A 16467-nucleotide genomic window follows, 5' to 3' on the forward strand; every position below is an offset into this window, starting at 1 on the left:
GGATATCACTTACTAACAAAAGCTTACATATTTGAATGGACAAACAGGTAAATAACAGGTACCTGTAGGCCATCCATATTGTCAAACTAAGTTTAAGTTACAAAACATAGAAGACATACTTAGGGTTCAAACAATAAAGATCCAGAGAAGAGCAATTGCAATCTCTCTCCCATGCACAGAAAACTGAATGAAGCATTTTATATTTTAATTTGTGTTTAGTGGCGATAGCAAGCTCATCAAAGAATGGAACATTGATGCCTCTGCATTATAGAAGACATAATCTTCATAGCCCTAAATGCTACACAGGCAGGTACAGAATTGGGCACATGTCTCATGGTGGCCAGCAGCTTGCCTTCATAGAAAGGATACTTGTTGAGCAGAACTCCATGCACTGGTTACCATGCCAGGGAAGGACTCCAACTACATGGAGGATAGCAAAGCTCATCCCAAAGCCAGCTGACGGGAAGAGAAATCTAAACATGTCTACTCAGTGCAACTTCCTAAGGCAATTGCCAAGGAAAACATGATAGAGGCAAGCACTGGATGCAATAATGTGTTTTCTGCATAGAGAAGAGACAGAGCTAGATTAGCTCCAGTGGCGTGCCTCAGTCCACCATGGCTAGTGGCTGCCCTTGGAAAGCAACACAGGGCAACCGGCTTACATGTACCACAATAGAAGGACCACCATCTGTCCCCTGTGGAGTCTGAAGTACCAAAATCTAAGGGTATACCTGAGGGCCATTGACACACATGCTTGGCCTGGATAAAGGAGGAGCACACCTTGAGTCTGAAATGGGAAAAGATATCCCCACACGAGGTGATAAGCCCAGCATAGGCTGTGTGGACTCTTGTTCTCTTGGGATGGAAGTGTTTCAGGCCCAGGGCCCGTTCCTATTCTTATGTGGCTGAGCAGAAATCAAAGACTGCAAGGACGAGACTACCTATCCCAACAATCATAAACTTCAGTTCTGAACAGAGGCTGCAAGTCTACCCGATCCACTTTTCCTCAGTTTCCTTTTCTTTGCCTGACTTTTTCTTTATTATCATTTTGAGTATTCCAGAAACCCATTATAAGTCATTACCTCACTGCAGTCACAAAGTCCCTAAGGGAAGAACTTGCCCCTCCTTTTTTGGGCCCCTATGTGACACGTCAGATCTTTAGTTCAGGTTTGTCAATACTATTTATCCACTTCTTTTATAAGCTACTAATTCAGTTTCCATGACACCAAACTCCTTATCCTATTTCATTGACCACATGGTTACTGTTCTCATTAATTATTATGTCTTTTACTTAATGGCTCTCTCTCTCTTTAATTTTATCTTCTCACTCTACACTCCCTTTTTTGATAAACTGTATATTCTTACGGTATACTTGGCCATCTTAATTGTGATAATGTCCAGATTTCTATTTCTAATATCACCTTCTTCCTTGAGTATGGACTCATGCTTCTGCTTCCTACTGGGAAGTTCTGACAACATCTATAATTTACGTGGGTCGATATTGAACATTTTTTTCTTACATCCCTTTCTCTTAATAACAGTATTTTTTATCTGCACTACTGTGTACAAATTTCATGATAGGAAATCCAAGGCAGAATTATCTTGGTGACACTCATGGGTGTACCACTATTAAGATTCTTCCGTCACTTATTTTTCAATCATGAATTTAGAGTGACTACCCAGATATATAGTACAAGACATAAAATTGAATCAATTATCTAAAAAACAAAACAAACTACCAGTGGTAAATGGATGATTTTCAAATATGGCATTTCAGGCCGTTATAAGAAAACTTTTACACAAATTAAATTAATGATATTTATCTGAGCAAGAACAATTGATAAATTAGGCTGCACTCTAAAACAGAACAGATGCAGAGAGTTCTGCTGAGCAGTGTGAGCAGTGGGTTTTTAGAGGCCAAACATAGAAGCAAATTAGAAAATCCTCTGCTTGGCTACAGGTAGGTGTCTGCCTTATTTGATGGTGCAAAGAGGCATTTGTTTTGCGGGGGCAAGTCTGATCAGCTGTTTGCCTGTGATTGGCTGAAGCTCAGTTGTATATGATTGGTAGAAACCTGGCTATTTGTTATGAAATAATATTCTCCTAAGTTAGATTTTGGTTTATGTACTAGTTTAGGTTGCAGTTTGTTGTATAGCAACTCAAAGTACAGAGATAGCCTCAGACATTAACTGAGGTCTCCTATTTTTTAATTTAATAATACAAGAACAGTCTTCCAAGATCCAAATACACATTTTAAAATTCTGTACATCTATAACTTCACCACATCATATCCAAATTGTATCCTACTTTTTTGCCTTTTATATTAACATTTATAATAAAATTTATATAATATTAAGTATAATTATTTCATTTAATAGTATTCACTTAATGGTACCCATGCCACTCATTTGCCCAAGCTAAATCTTACAGTCATTCCAGTTCTTACAATTTTAAAATCTCCTCATATTCAGGAAATCATCAAGACCACTAGCAGGAGAATTCCCTTACAGACCTAGACCTCCCACCTCTAGACTCATACATGAGAGAGAGAGAGAAAGTTTTGCTTTTCTCAAGACACAGTTATTTTGAGTGCTTCTTTTACTTTCAGCCAAACTTAGTTCCAGTTAATAGGTTTTAATATATACTTAAACAAATTATTATATTAAAAGTAATGAAGTAAAATTATTTCAACTTACAACAGTATAAAATATACGTTTCGTAGGGAAATGAACAGAACTACTTAAAACTTCAGAACACAAGACTATTTTACTAGATTTTGTTCAGTTTCATAGAAGGGTGTTCCACATCACAGACAAGATTCCAGTGTTTAGTTGTGATACTGGCCAGAAGGAGGATCCCTTCTGAGATGTGATCACTGTCAAGAAAGACTTAACACATGAGAGAGATCAGCAATTCCATTGCCAATCATTCAAAGTTCCTTGAAGATCAACAATTTCATCAAGAAAGACTTGTTCTTCGAAATTTAGAATATCCAGAAATTTTCTTACATAATAGCCTATAAACTTCAGTATAAAACAATAATCATTAGTAGTCACTGGCTTATTTCTTTTAAAATCTTATCAAACAATTTTAAAATAGAGTGGAATCGCTCCTTAATGCAATTAAGACGTTTAGCAGCTTTAAATAGTTATCTTAACACTTCTGTATCTCCAGGGTCAAAGTGTCATATTCATGGCTAGATTTTGTAGCAAGAGCTGCAGTTTATCTGTGAAATATCTCTTATTGGTTCAGCTTATCTCAATATGTTATTTCTATGCCATGCTGATATTTGCTATGAAAGCACTGATATATTTTAAAAGATATTCTCCATTCATATGGGTCCTTCTAGTTTGGCAGAGCTAAATTGACTTAGTTATTTATCTTTCATTTGACAAAATGGAAAAGTTTAGGTGAACTGACATGAACAGATTTTGTTTGTAGTATACTATTTTGATTTGAATTATTATAGATAATTTACATTTCTTTTTTCTTTTTTTATTTTATTTATTATTATTATACTTTAGGTTTTAGGGTACATGTGCACAATGTGCATGGCACATGTGTACATATTATAGATAATTTACATTTCTAAATGCATCTCTAATTCCAAAATGAAGAACTACTGTACTTCAGCAATGATACTGTTTTTCTGGCTCCAGATCATTTGAAAGCAGGTTTCATAAGGACCCTGAGAATTATCTCAACTGTGATAATTGCTGTGATATTTGCAATTAAATGTTATAAAATAACTACTTAATACTTACTGTATTAGTCAATTCTTACGTGGCTATAAAGAACAACCTGAGAGTGGATAATTTATGAAAAAAAGAGGTTTAATTGACTCACAGTTCCATGGTCTGTACAGGAAGCATGGATGGTAAGCCTCAGGAAACTTACAATCACGGCAGAAAGTGAAGGGGAAGAAAGCACATTTTACCATGGTGGAGCAGGGGATAGAGAGAGCAAAGGGGGAAGTGCTACACACTTTTAAACAACCAGACCTTGAGAGAACTTACTATCACGAGAACAACATGGGGGAAATCCGTCCCTGTGATCCAATCACTTTCCACCAAATCCCTCCTCCAACATTGGGGCTTACAATTCAACATGAAATTTGGGTGCCGACACAGAGACAGACCATACTGCTTGCAATGTTTCCCCCTGTTGTGCTACATCTTGTTTATCAGGACTACTGCAATTTTAGACTTGGCTTTAGCAATACATTAAATTTAATTCAGTTACTTGTTGTACCTTCAAGAGATTTTTCAGGCTGGATAGCTCTGATCCTGAAGATGAGACCAGATTTAAATTAAAAAAAATAAGTTAACTTTCATTACCAAGCTGCTAAAATCTAAATTTTAAATGTTAATTTTTTATCCAATTTGTGTTATTTTATTTCATTTAAAGCTGAAAATTTTAAAACGCAAAAAATAGGTTCTATTGTCATTGTTTTTTGATCTGGGTTTTATAAACCTATCTAATTATATTTATTCATTCAGAAAATATTTATTGAGTGTCTCAGTTCTAGGTGCTATAGATTCATCAATAAACTCAACAGACACATATATTTGGCAGTTGTGTTCACAGTCACCAATAATATTATTTCAATATTTAGCTATTAAAAAAATTAATCACTAATATACTATGCATTCCAAAATGAAAAAGGAGAGAGGAAGGGAACATAACTAAATACCAATCTATACTTTCTATATTAATACACATTTCATACACTAAACAATTATTAGTAATTAGAGGTAACATTTTAACCTTTAATTTAAAATAATGTAAACATTTATAATGAAGTCCAGTACATGATAATTCTCATTAATAATTTAAATAATTTATACCAAGTAGTTATAGTGGTTGGTTCAATGAAAGACTTATGGGAATGTATGCCTATAATTTATAAGATCTGCCACCCTCCAGCCTTACTGTTTTTCTCATTGGTAATATTCATGAAGTCACTGGTAATTTTACATTTTAAAATATGCAGTATGAATTGCATATATAGTACTTCTTAAATGTCTACACATTTATCTTAAATCATTTATTGAAGTATGAGAAGTACCTATCATATTTTGGTAAATAATACCTTTAGTTTTTTCCTAGTTCTTGGCTCCAGACTAACCATCTTGACCTGTCACTCTAGTTTTTACTTCTGAGACATTCTATAGTCTGTGTCTGATATTCTCTACTATTTCCTCATTTGTCCTTGCATTCAGATTGCCTTTTCTGACTCCCAGCTTCCACGGAGAGATTAACTCTGTTGGCTGCAGCTCTATTCCCAATTCCTTGGCTAGACCCTGGGTCCTTCATGTTAGAAAACCTGGCTTTACTACTGCTACTACTACTGCTGCATTTTTTAAAAATATATTATCTTATTTTACTATTTGATGTTATAATCATTATGTATTATTTTTCCACACTTCCTCATACTGCTTATCTCTTACTTAAGAATTTATGAATAAAGAATTGATTTTTCAATACATCCTTCCAAAAATTATCTGATGTTGAGTTAGTTGCTCTCTGTTGTGCATTCTCAATCCTCACAAGCCTTTCTCAAACACAATATTTATCAAAGAAAATTGTAGCAACCAATATACTTAGCTGAATTTCTCACAGAGTTTGAGTGTAGGAAACAGTATTCACTGTATATTAGTCATTTTGCTCCTAACAGAAGGTGCATAACATAAATTATTTAAGTGGATGAATGCTTTATTTTCCTTTATAAAAGTACCTTCTTGCTTCACTGACATTTCTATACAACTATTCTTTACTAGAGTAAGCAAGGAATGAATTCCTAGCTCTATTTTTTAATCACAATTTTTGAAAGTTTTGGATATTTTCAAGGTTTATGATATTTTAATGTAGACATATTATAGATTATAATCTGCTGGCACCTAAACCTATATAGTTCTCTCCATACACCAAAAAATAAAAAATAACACACTCTAACTTTTAAATTTAGTAGTTAGTAATTAGGGCTACAACTCTTCATAAAAAATTCTCTGATTGAATCGAGAAAAAGTCAGAGCCTAATTATTACTCTGCACTAAAAGTGGGAGCACTGGTAGAAACTTATGGAATTAGTATATTACAAGTACAGACTGAGTCAAACTATGCTAAGTGCTTTGAATTTATTATTCCCATGTGGAAATTATAATAAAATGTGACCAAAATGTTCCTCTGTCAACAATAAGTTATTTATTTTTGTATTTTCTGACCGTCTTAAAAAGTTACTGGAATAAGTATTCGATAAATTTGAAGAATTTATTTTTATTCTTGTAATAACAATGTCCACTCTACTTCTTTACTAGGTGAGCCTATCTCTATCTTAAATACTTTCATTCTGTATATGCACTGAGTTATTGTAACTAATAATGCCAAAATTTAGGGCATGTGTTTTAAACAATGTGTAGATTTACTAATTTCACTTCCCCTAGAATTTGCTTACCATAACACACACACACACACAAAAAAAAAAAAAACTGAGAAGAAATGTTAAAGTCATAAATAAAAGTAATTCAATGGTTCATAGCTATGATAACACTCATAGAATGTCTTCATCCAATTATGTATAACTCAGGAATCCTCTGAATGTGTATTCCTCTTTAGGCACTTATTTATCTCTTCTGCAGATGAACTTTCTTCGTTTTTCTATGCATGTGGTGAAAAATGGTTTTATATCATTTTCCTGATTTAATGCCACCTAACCCTGTTTTAGTAATCTCAAATTCAAATTATTGGAAAGAATAAAAAAGACACTGAGTGTTCCAGCTTATTCTATGAACTGGTTTTTGTGGGCCAGGTCTCTACTTGAGATCAAATAAGCTATGGTCAGTAGAGACAAGGCTATCTACTATGGACATAGTTGTAGAGGTCCACTCCTGTTTGTGTTGGGATTAGTGATTACAGTGGATAAACTGAGTCTCATTCCTACCATAGTTGAGACATTTACTTGTAGTCTGAACAATAAAAGACTATATTTAGTTTTTATATTTAGTGATGAGTTCGAAGCCTTGATAAGCCTTCTCAGGCACTGTATTTTCTTGCTGTACATCCTCAAGGCTTCCCTAGTTCTTACAGTAATTTTATGTGAATGGGAAAAAGTTGATCGTTTCTCAAATTTCTTTGCTCTTATCTGTTAAGACTATCATAACAAATACCTCTTTCTTCATCAATATATTTTACTGCTATCTATGTTGTAATAAATATTAAATCTATAGTGTCTATAGTTTGAATAACACCTGCTTACATACTGCACAGTGTTCAACTTGCCCAACTGCACGTGGCACCCCCTACAGATTCGTACCATATATTTTTTGTTTGAGTGGACATTTGGCATAATGAAAGTATTTATAACTGCAAAATATTTTAACCTTTCAAATATATTTTTGGAACATCATTATTTTATGTGTATGGAACTTATTATTTTCAGAATACAAAGAGGATATAGTATTCCCTGGGAAAAATAAAACTTATAATGCTTTAACCAATCTGTAAGAAATTTATATATACAAATATGTGTGTATGTATACGTGTGTGTGTATATATAATATATATATTACCATTTCATCTCTTAATTTTAAAGTGTTGTTTTGTTATTTTTTTGCCCCAAACTCCAAAAAAACCAAGAAACTGATTATAACATTTTTATTCATTCATCAAAATGGCAAAAACAGTATTCTGTTTATAAGGAATACTGGTTATTAAATATTACTTATACTATATTAAAAATAGAATGTTTCAGAAGGTCAGTACGATAAAACCAATAGCAGGGTTGAGTCTTCTCAATACACACACACACACACACACACACACACACACACACACATATATATATATAATTTTTGTTGTTGTTGTTGAAAGAGAGTTTTTTGCTCTTGTTCCCCAGGCTGGAACACAATTGCCGGGTCTCGGCTCACTGCAACCTCCGCATCCCGGGTTCAAGCGATTCTCCTGCCTCAGACTCCTGAGTAGCTGGGAGGACAGGCACACACCACCACACCTGGCTGATTTTTGAATTTTTACAAGAGACAGGGTTTCTCCATGTTGACCAGGCTGGTCTCAAACTCCTGACCTCAGGTAATCCACCTGCCTCGGCCTCCCAAAGTGCTGGGATTACAGACATGAGCCACCGTGCTCTGAGTATATTTTAACATTTACAGAATATGGGTATTTGTGTGTTTCTAGTGTAAGTGTGTGAAAGACAAATCTGAATAAAACTTTGTGATAAACAAATTTATTTATAACTTGGGGTTATGAGTCCACTGGGCTTTAGACTAAAGCTTTTCTTCCAAGGTTCTTAACATTTCATTTGCATTTAAAATTGTTATTAATTTACCTTTAAAGGGGTAGAGAGTGTCATCACTTTTTATAATGCTGAATACAGTTGATTCAAAACCTTTCCCTCAGGAAGGATGTAGATTTTCTTTAAGTCCTCATTAGAGTTATGTTTTAACAATTGTGTAGTGTGATGTTCGTATTACTTTATATGTGTTAGCCTTCAAGGTGTGCCCTCAAACTTTCTTTGTATGTCTATGGCTTCATAACTGCCCCATGGAAATAGTAATTACTTGTTGTAATCACCATTAGACAGTGTTCTTGACTAACTAGACAGCATAGATCTTAGGAGAAAAGTCCTTTACATTCTGTACCAGATTATCTTGCCAACTTTTGATTTTTTTTTGGAGAATAATACTTATAAAGGCAACCAATATGAATAGATACTACACTGCAATGTAAATTCATAAATGGGGCAGGCCACGGGGCTCATGCCTGTAATCCCAGCACTTTGGGAGCCCGAGGCAGGAGGATCACCTGAGGTCGGGATTTTGAGACCAACTTGACCAACATGGAGAAACCTCCTCTCTACTAAAAATACAAAATTAGTCTGGTGTGGTGGCACACGCCTGTAATCCCAGCTACTCAGGAGGCTGAGGCGGGAGAATCCCTTGAACCTGGGAGGCAGAGGTTGCCGTGAGCTGAGATAGCGTCATTGCACTCCAGCAACAACAGTGAAACTTCGTCTATAAAAAGAAAATCGTAAATGTACATGATATTTACAAATACAGAATGTTCATGTTACTACATTTAATCTCCTTCTAAATAGTTTACCAACTTGATGATAAAATAATTAAACCAAGTTTGCATTTGAAATATTAGATTCTATTTTTCTATTTACATCCTCCTTTTTCATGTTCTTGGATTTAATCTAAATTTCCTCAAGTGACTTTCCCTCTCCTTTTCCTTTCCTCTAAAATGCTTGTTGCCCTGAGGTATCACCCAGAGGAATTTACCTATTGGTGATGATGAGAGTCTTCTTTCAAATTTGAAGCATCAGTAATAAATCTAAAAAAAAAAAAGGTACTGAGTTTATTTAAATTTGTTCCTCATTATAAACTGATTTCTCTACCTCTGCTGGTGTTCTGTGCTCATGTCAAATGAAAATTAAGGTTTTTCTCCTTACTATGATATATACTTTCTGCAAATTCAAAATAAGTTCATGCATAAGTGAGGCTAATTATATTATCTTAGTGTACCTATGTGTGTACCTATATGTGTGTACCTGTGCTTAATTAGAGAGAACTTAGGTTGAGCGGTGGGTACCTCACCTCTGTTTTATATTTTCTGCACATAAATGTTTTTTACTATATTGCAGCAAATCTAAATAATACATATACTACTGGAACTCTATGATGACTTTTACGGCAGAATTCGTGTTTAAGTGCTTGATCTCTCTAGAAATAAGTTTTTATATTGGAAGACTTCCATTTAAGTTTGAGAGTATGGAAATTAGTTATTTTTCACAAAGTGTGTTGACATGGAAATTCATAGCTATATTTTAAAATGATTTAGTGATATATTGAGAAGATTAAAATAAATTCTTATTTACAAATTTTTTTTATGTATAGCCAAAGTGGTATGTAAATTAAAAGATTAGATCATTTGATTCTATAACTTTATTGGTTTTTATCAGAAAATAAAATTGTCACAGAATGGTTTTGGGAAAATAAATTGGGACTACTGTGGTGAAGCATATAATCCAGTGTCTGACACAAAATCTTGGTAAATATTAAATTTTAATATTTTCATTTTTCTTATTGCCCAGAAATATTTGTCTGTGCGGCTTTCACATTCTTCATCCCATTATCAAAATAGCTTATCACATATGCACTGTCTCTTATTAAGTACAATTTTCTCCATCTGTTTACATTTCACATGAATACTTCCCATTTCATAGGTTACCTGGAAATACTCCCTCTTTGCATGACCTGTAACGTGGCTCTAATTGTCATTACTATTTTTTTGAACTTCTCTAATTTTACATGTATCACCTGTTTTTTTGTCCTAGTAACCTAGTTGAGTAATTATTTTTCTTATTTTTATTTTCTGGATAGAAGTTGCAAAGTGTCTATTCATTTTTATACCCAATAACCTGGCATAGAGTCCAATATGTAATATTCAACTGTATTAAATCACTGTTTTCAGTATGTGTGCAAATGTGATACTTCTTTTTGTTGAGTTTTAAGAGTTCTTTTTATATTTTAGATAACAGTCCTTTAATATTTCTTTCCCAAATGTTTTCTACTAGTCTGTGCCTTGCCTTTTTATTCTCTTGGCAATGTCATTCTCATAGCAGAAATTTTAAATTATAATGAAATTCATCTTATCAATTTATTATTTCATGGATTGTGCCTTTGGTATTGCTAAAAAGACATCACCAAACTTAAATCATCCAAGTGACCCTCTCCTATGTTTTCTTCCAGGAGTTTAATAGTTTTCCACCTTACATTTAGATCTGTGATACATTTTGATTTATTTTTTCAAGGGTATAGTATTGCCTTGTTTTTGACTAGGTAGATTTGTAAAGCAAATTTCTAAGTGTCTAATCCAATTTCTTTCTGTATCAAGGTGTCACACCTTGCCTAAAAAGTGTCATAGGTCTAACATGTAAGTCTTTAATCCATCTTGAATTAATTTGTGTATAAGGTGTAAGGAAGGGATCCAGTTTCAGCTTTCTACATATGGCTAGCCAGTTTTCCCAGCACCATTTATTAAATAGGGAATCCTTTCCCCATTGCTTGTTTTTGTCAGGTTTGTCAAAGATCAGATAGTTGTAGATATGCAGCATTATTTCTGAGGGCTCTGTTTGGTTTCATTGGTCTATATCTCTGTTTTGGTATCAGTACCATGCTGTTTTGGTTACTGTAGCCTTGTAGTATAGTTTGAAGTCAGGTAGCGTGATGCCTCCAGCTTTGTTCTTTTGGCTTAGGATTGACTTGGCAATGCGGGCTCTTTTTTGGTTCCATATGAACTTTAAAGTAGTTTTTTCCAGTTCTGTGACGAAAGTCATTGGTAGCTTGATGGGGACGGCATTGAATCTATAAATTACCTTGGGCAGTATGGCCATTTTCATGATATTGATTCTTCCTACCCATGAGCATGGAATGTTCTTCCATTTCTTTGTATCCTCTTTTATTTCATTGAGCAGTGGTTTGTAGTTCTCCTTGAAGAGGTCCTTCACATCCCTTGTAAGTTGGATTCCTAGGTATTTTATTCTCTTTGAAGCAATTGGGAATGGTAGCTCAATCATGATTTGGCTCTCTGTTTGTCTGTTATTGTTGTATAAGTATGCTTGTGATTTTTGTATGTTGATTTTGTATCCTGAGAGTTTGCTGAAGTTGCTTATCAGCTTGAGGAGATTTTGGACTGAGACAATGGGGTTTTCTAGATATACAATCATGTCATCTGCAAACCATAAAAACCCTAGAAGAAAACCTAGGCAATACCATTCAGGACATAGGCGTGGGCAAGGACTTCATGTCTAAAACACCAAAAGCAATGGCAACAAAAGCCAAAATTGACAAATGGGATCTCATTAAACTAAAGAGCTTCTGCACAGCAGAAGAACCTACCATCGGAGTGAACAGGCAACCTACAAAATGGGAGAAAATTTTCGCAACCTACTCATCTGACAAAGGGCTAATAGCCAGAATCTACAATGAACTCAAACAAATTTACAAGAAAAAAACAACCCCATCAAAAAGTGGGTGAAGGATATGAACAGACACTTCTCAAAAGAAGACATTTATGCAGCCAAAAAACACATGAAAAAATGTTCATCATCACTGGCCATCAGAGAAATTCAAATCAAAACCACAATGAGATCCCATCTCACACCAGTTAGAATGGCAATCATTAAAAAGTCAGGAAACAACAGGTGTTGGAGAGGATGTGGAGAAATAGGAACACTTTTACACTGTTGGTGGGACTGTAAACTAGTTCAACCATTGTGGAAGTCAGTGTGGCGATTCCTCAGGGATCTAGAACTAGAAATTCCATTTGACCCAGCCATCCCATTACTGGTATATACCCAAAGGATTATAAATCATGCTGCTATAAAGACACATGCACACGTATGTTTATTGTGGCACTATTCACAATAGCAAAGACTTGGAACCAACCCAAATGTCTAACAACGATAGACTGGATTAAGAAAATGTGGCACATATACACCATGGAATACTATGCAGTCATAACAAATGATGAGTTCATGTCCTTTGTAGGGACATGGATGAAACTGGAAACCATCATTCTCAGCAAACTATGGCAAGGACCAAAAACAAAACACCGCATGTTCTCACTCATAGGTGGGAATTCAACAATGAGAACACATGGACACAGGAAGGGGAACGTCACACACCGGGGACAGTTTTGGGGTAGGGGGAGAGGGGAGGGATAGCATTAGGAGATATACCTAATGCTAAACGACGAGTTAATGGGTACAGCACACCAACATGGCACATGTATACATATATAACAAACCTGCACATTGTGCACATGTACCCTAAAACTTAAAGTATAACAATAATGAAATTAAAAAAAAAGTGTCATAGACATAATATATCTTGATGTTAGTAAGAGATGTTTATTAAGTCTAAAATACAGTATTTTCAATGATTTTTCATATAAAATTAAGTATGTGTTTTGGCAAATGGGAATGACTGTGTTGTGTGCCTTCTTTTGGATATGTTTCTGAAAAGCTACAAGTGGATTCCAAAAGAGTGAAAATAAGTAAGTCAAAATACAATGTATTGTCTGAAGACAATGTATTATATAAAGATAATACAACTAACTTCCAAAAGGGACTTGCATTCTAGAAAAGAAATATTGTTCACTGTTTTAAAAACTAATATGAGAATGCTAATTAAACTTTCCATGATGTGAATTTATAAAACCTGCCAAAGTTATAGAGAAAATAAGTATAATTTGAAAGGACTATGACTAATTGGAATTTTCTTTTTTTTTTCCTAGTTCTATATCTGGATAAAGTGTGAAGGAGCTTAAATCTGTTGAAACCCACAATTTGCCTCAATTTAATGGCTTAGCTGGGTCTGTCATTATATAGATGGAGCATATGTTACTCTCTTCAGTGTTTTCTTCACTGCCAATCTTGTCTCAAATTGTATGAGTGATCGAAATTGAGCCCAATTACATCCTAATCAAGAGAAAAGAAGTATATATGGTGCCCAATTACCTGAATCAAATTGAATTATTTACTCATTTATTCTTCCTTATGTTTCAAAAATAAAGATGTCACTAATCCAGATTTTAAATATCAGAATGTATTATATAATATTTCAGTAGTAAACCAACAAATATCTGAGACAGGTCTCTACCAAGTTAGAAGTTTATTTTGCCAAGGTTAAGGACCATGGCCTGTGACACAGCCTCGGGAGGTCCTGAGAACATGTGTCCAAGATGATACAGCCTCGGGAGGTTCTAAGAACATGTACCCAAGATGGCTGGGATACAGTTTGATTTTATATATTTTAGGGAGACAGAAATTACAGGCAAAACATAATACATGTAAAGCATATATTCATTTGGCCCAGAAAGGTGGAACATCTTGAAGCGGTGGCTTCCAGGTCATAGATGGATTCAGATTTCTGATTGGCAACTGGTTGAAGGAGTTAAGCTCTGTCTGAAGAGTTGAAGTCTGCTTGAGTTAAGATAAGACTGGAAGAGAGTTGTGGAAGCCAAGGTTCTTATGTGAATGAAGCCTCCAGATAGCAGGCTTCAGATAGAATAGAGGATGAATGTCTCTTATCTGACCTTAGAAGATGTCAGACTCTCATTGAAATCTTTTATGGATCAGGAAAAGACCTGGAAAGGGAAGGGGATTCTCTACAGAGTATAAAATTTCCCCACAAGAGATGGCTTTGCAGGGTCATTTCAAAATATGTCAGTGAAATACACTTTGTTGTAAAATACTTTGACTTCCTTTAGGGCCTGTTAACCATCAAGAGTAGGGTTGGACTTGGCATCTTATTAATACAACGAATCTCTTCTGTCAGTCTTAGGATCTCTCTTTTAATGTTAATATTGTTCAGTTTTGTTGAAACTCCAAAAGAGAAAGGATATGAGGCATGTTCAACACCGCCTGTCTCATCGTGGCCTGAATTAATTTTTCAGGTTTCCTAAGAATCTCCTAGGCTGAGAGATGGGTCCATTCAGTAAGTTGGAAGGGGGTATAATGTTAATTTAGATTAATAAATAAAAAGAAAAATTATTTTTCTACATTCCTTTTTCTCTAATAAGAATTTTTTTTTGTTTTACCATTTGGAGTTCTATAGTCAAAAATTTCATAAACTAAAATTTCTCCTGAGATTCATTTTAGAAGAATTTTCTAGGCAAGTGTTTTTACTCTCTAGCAAGAATCTGTAGCTGTTTTTATTATTTAAGAAAACAAGCAAATGAAAATATGTGATTTTTAAGGCCAATATAATATTTTATTCTATCAATAGGCTTATGTAGAAGTGATTTTGGTAAAGATTACAGCAGGGTATAGTTTTAGAATTTCTGTCTCAAATGCAAGTTGGAATAACATTCTATAATTTGCTTTAAACACACACACTTAATGAATGTAAATATTAATCTCAACTAATGAATAAAAAGGAACATATTTTTCTTAGGTGCTTTTCTTCCGAAACATGAAAAACCCTCACACTAGTTTTTGGTCTGAATTAGAGATAGTCTATTTAATGTTGATGCCACTGTGTGAACATTTTAGAATAATTTAATATTAGTTGTTTTGCAGTTTCTTCTTTCTAATGGTAATTGGAATTTCCCTTTCTAATTGTGTATTGAAGAATGAGAACGACTCATGTTGAAGTGTTAGATGTAAGTCATTTCATGATTACTCCTGCACTTCAAAAACAACAAAAATAAAATCAAAATCATAGATTATAAGGAAAGCTCAATTCAAAATTTGTAGAATGTATCATTTTATTGCATTTTATAGGAAAACATAGGTATTGTAATAACATTAAATTATGTATATATTTTTACTCTTCATTAAATGAAATTTAGATACATCGTCAGTCATTAAGTTGCATTTAGTGAGGTGTTAACAGAAATTAATTCATTGTAAACATAATAATAAAATGAATGGAGCAGAATTACCAAAGAAACTGTTTCCTAGAATCCTTATTTTACACATATAATAAGAAAATAGCTATAAAAATGTTGATTTTATAATATTGTGTCATAACTATAGACTAGCAGTCAGAAGACATTTACTTAAATATTTACTGAATATCACTATTATCATGATCCATAATAGATTAGGAGTAGGCAATCTGGAATAACAACAGCATGCCATCAGGGAAAAGGCTGGAAATCTTTCAGCTACTGCTGGGGCTAGGGACATTATCTGACTAAAATTTGGCATGCAAGGAATGACTGGCAATTCCAATTAAAACAACCACTGTGGGTACTAGTGAGGGTTGAGGGATACATCAAACAAACAAACAAAAACTTTTTTTTTCCTTGTGGAGACTATTGCTTATGTCAGTTAAAAAAAGAAAGACAAAGAAATTAAAGAGGAAACAATGAAGGCAGAGAGGAAGTGAGGAAGGAAGAAATAGTTTTCCTAACACAGAATTCCTGAACTAGACAGACTTTCTTACCTTCTCACAGACAACCTTCTATGGCTTCTGTAGGAACATCTCAGGTCTTCCCTTAAACACGAATGATGTTAAGAACAGAGAAAAAGGAACACTTTCTGCAGTAGCTAAGCTCCCAAGTAAAAGACGAATTGAAAGAGCAGAACCATTCTTGCCAGGCTTCTTATCCTAAATTCATATTCAATAAAGTTACTCCTCCTATTCATGAGTGAGGAAGTGACAGAGAAGGGCTAAGACTACCATGATAATGGATGGGCCTACTCAAGGAAGATAATATCAAGAGTGGAGATTGTTTTCCCCAATAACTTCTCAATTCTAAGAGGAAGTATGGTCAAGTTTGTTTGAAGACAGTGATGAGCTTAGGTTTGAACAAGGGTAACAACAATTGCCTAGGAATATATTACAGGGTGTAACAAGAAAGACTTCATGAGCTTTCCAGGCTTCCATGTCTATAATTGAAGATGCTAGACTAGAAAGAGATTATTGTTTTCTATGT

The 16467-nt window shown here is 34.3% G+C and overlaps 1 long non-coding RNA gene across 2 annotated transcripts in view; it reads left to right on the forward strand.

Annotated features, from left to right (window-relative positions):
* LOC134759898 (uncharacterized) overlaps positions 1–15469 on the forward strand; it is a 41868-nt gene extending 26399 nt beyond the window's left edge. For both annotated transcript variants that reach the window (XR_010136798.1, XR_010136799.1), the window contains exon 5: positions 13318–15469. This is a non-coding gene — a long non-coding RNA (uncharacterized LOC134759898). The remainder of the gene's footprint in view (positions 1–13317) is intronic.
* Positions 15470–16467: the final 998 nt, after the last annotated feature.

Source organism: Pongo abelii, chromosome 14 (assembly GCF_028885655.2).
Source record: "Pongo abelii isolate AG06213 chromosome 14, NHGRI_mPonAbe1-v2.0_pri, whole genome shotgun sequence".
Lineage (NCBI taxonomy): Eukaryota > Metazoa > Chordata > Mammalia > Primates > Hominidae > Pongo > Pongo abelii.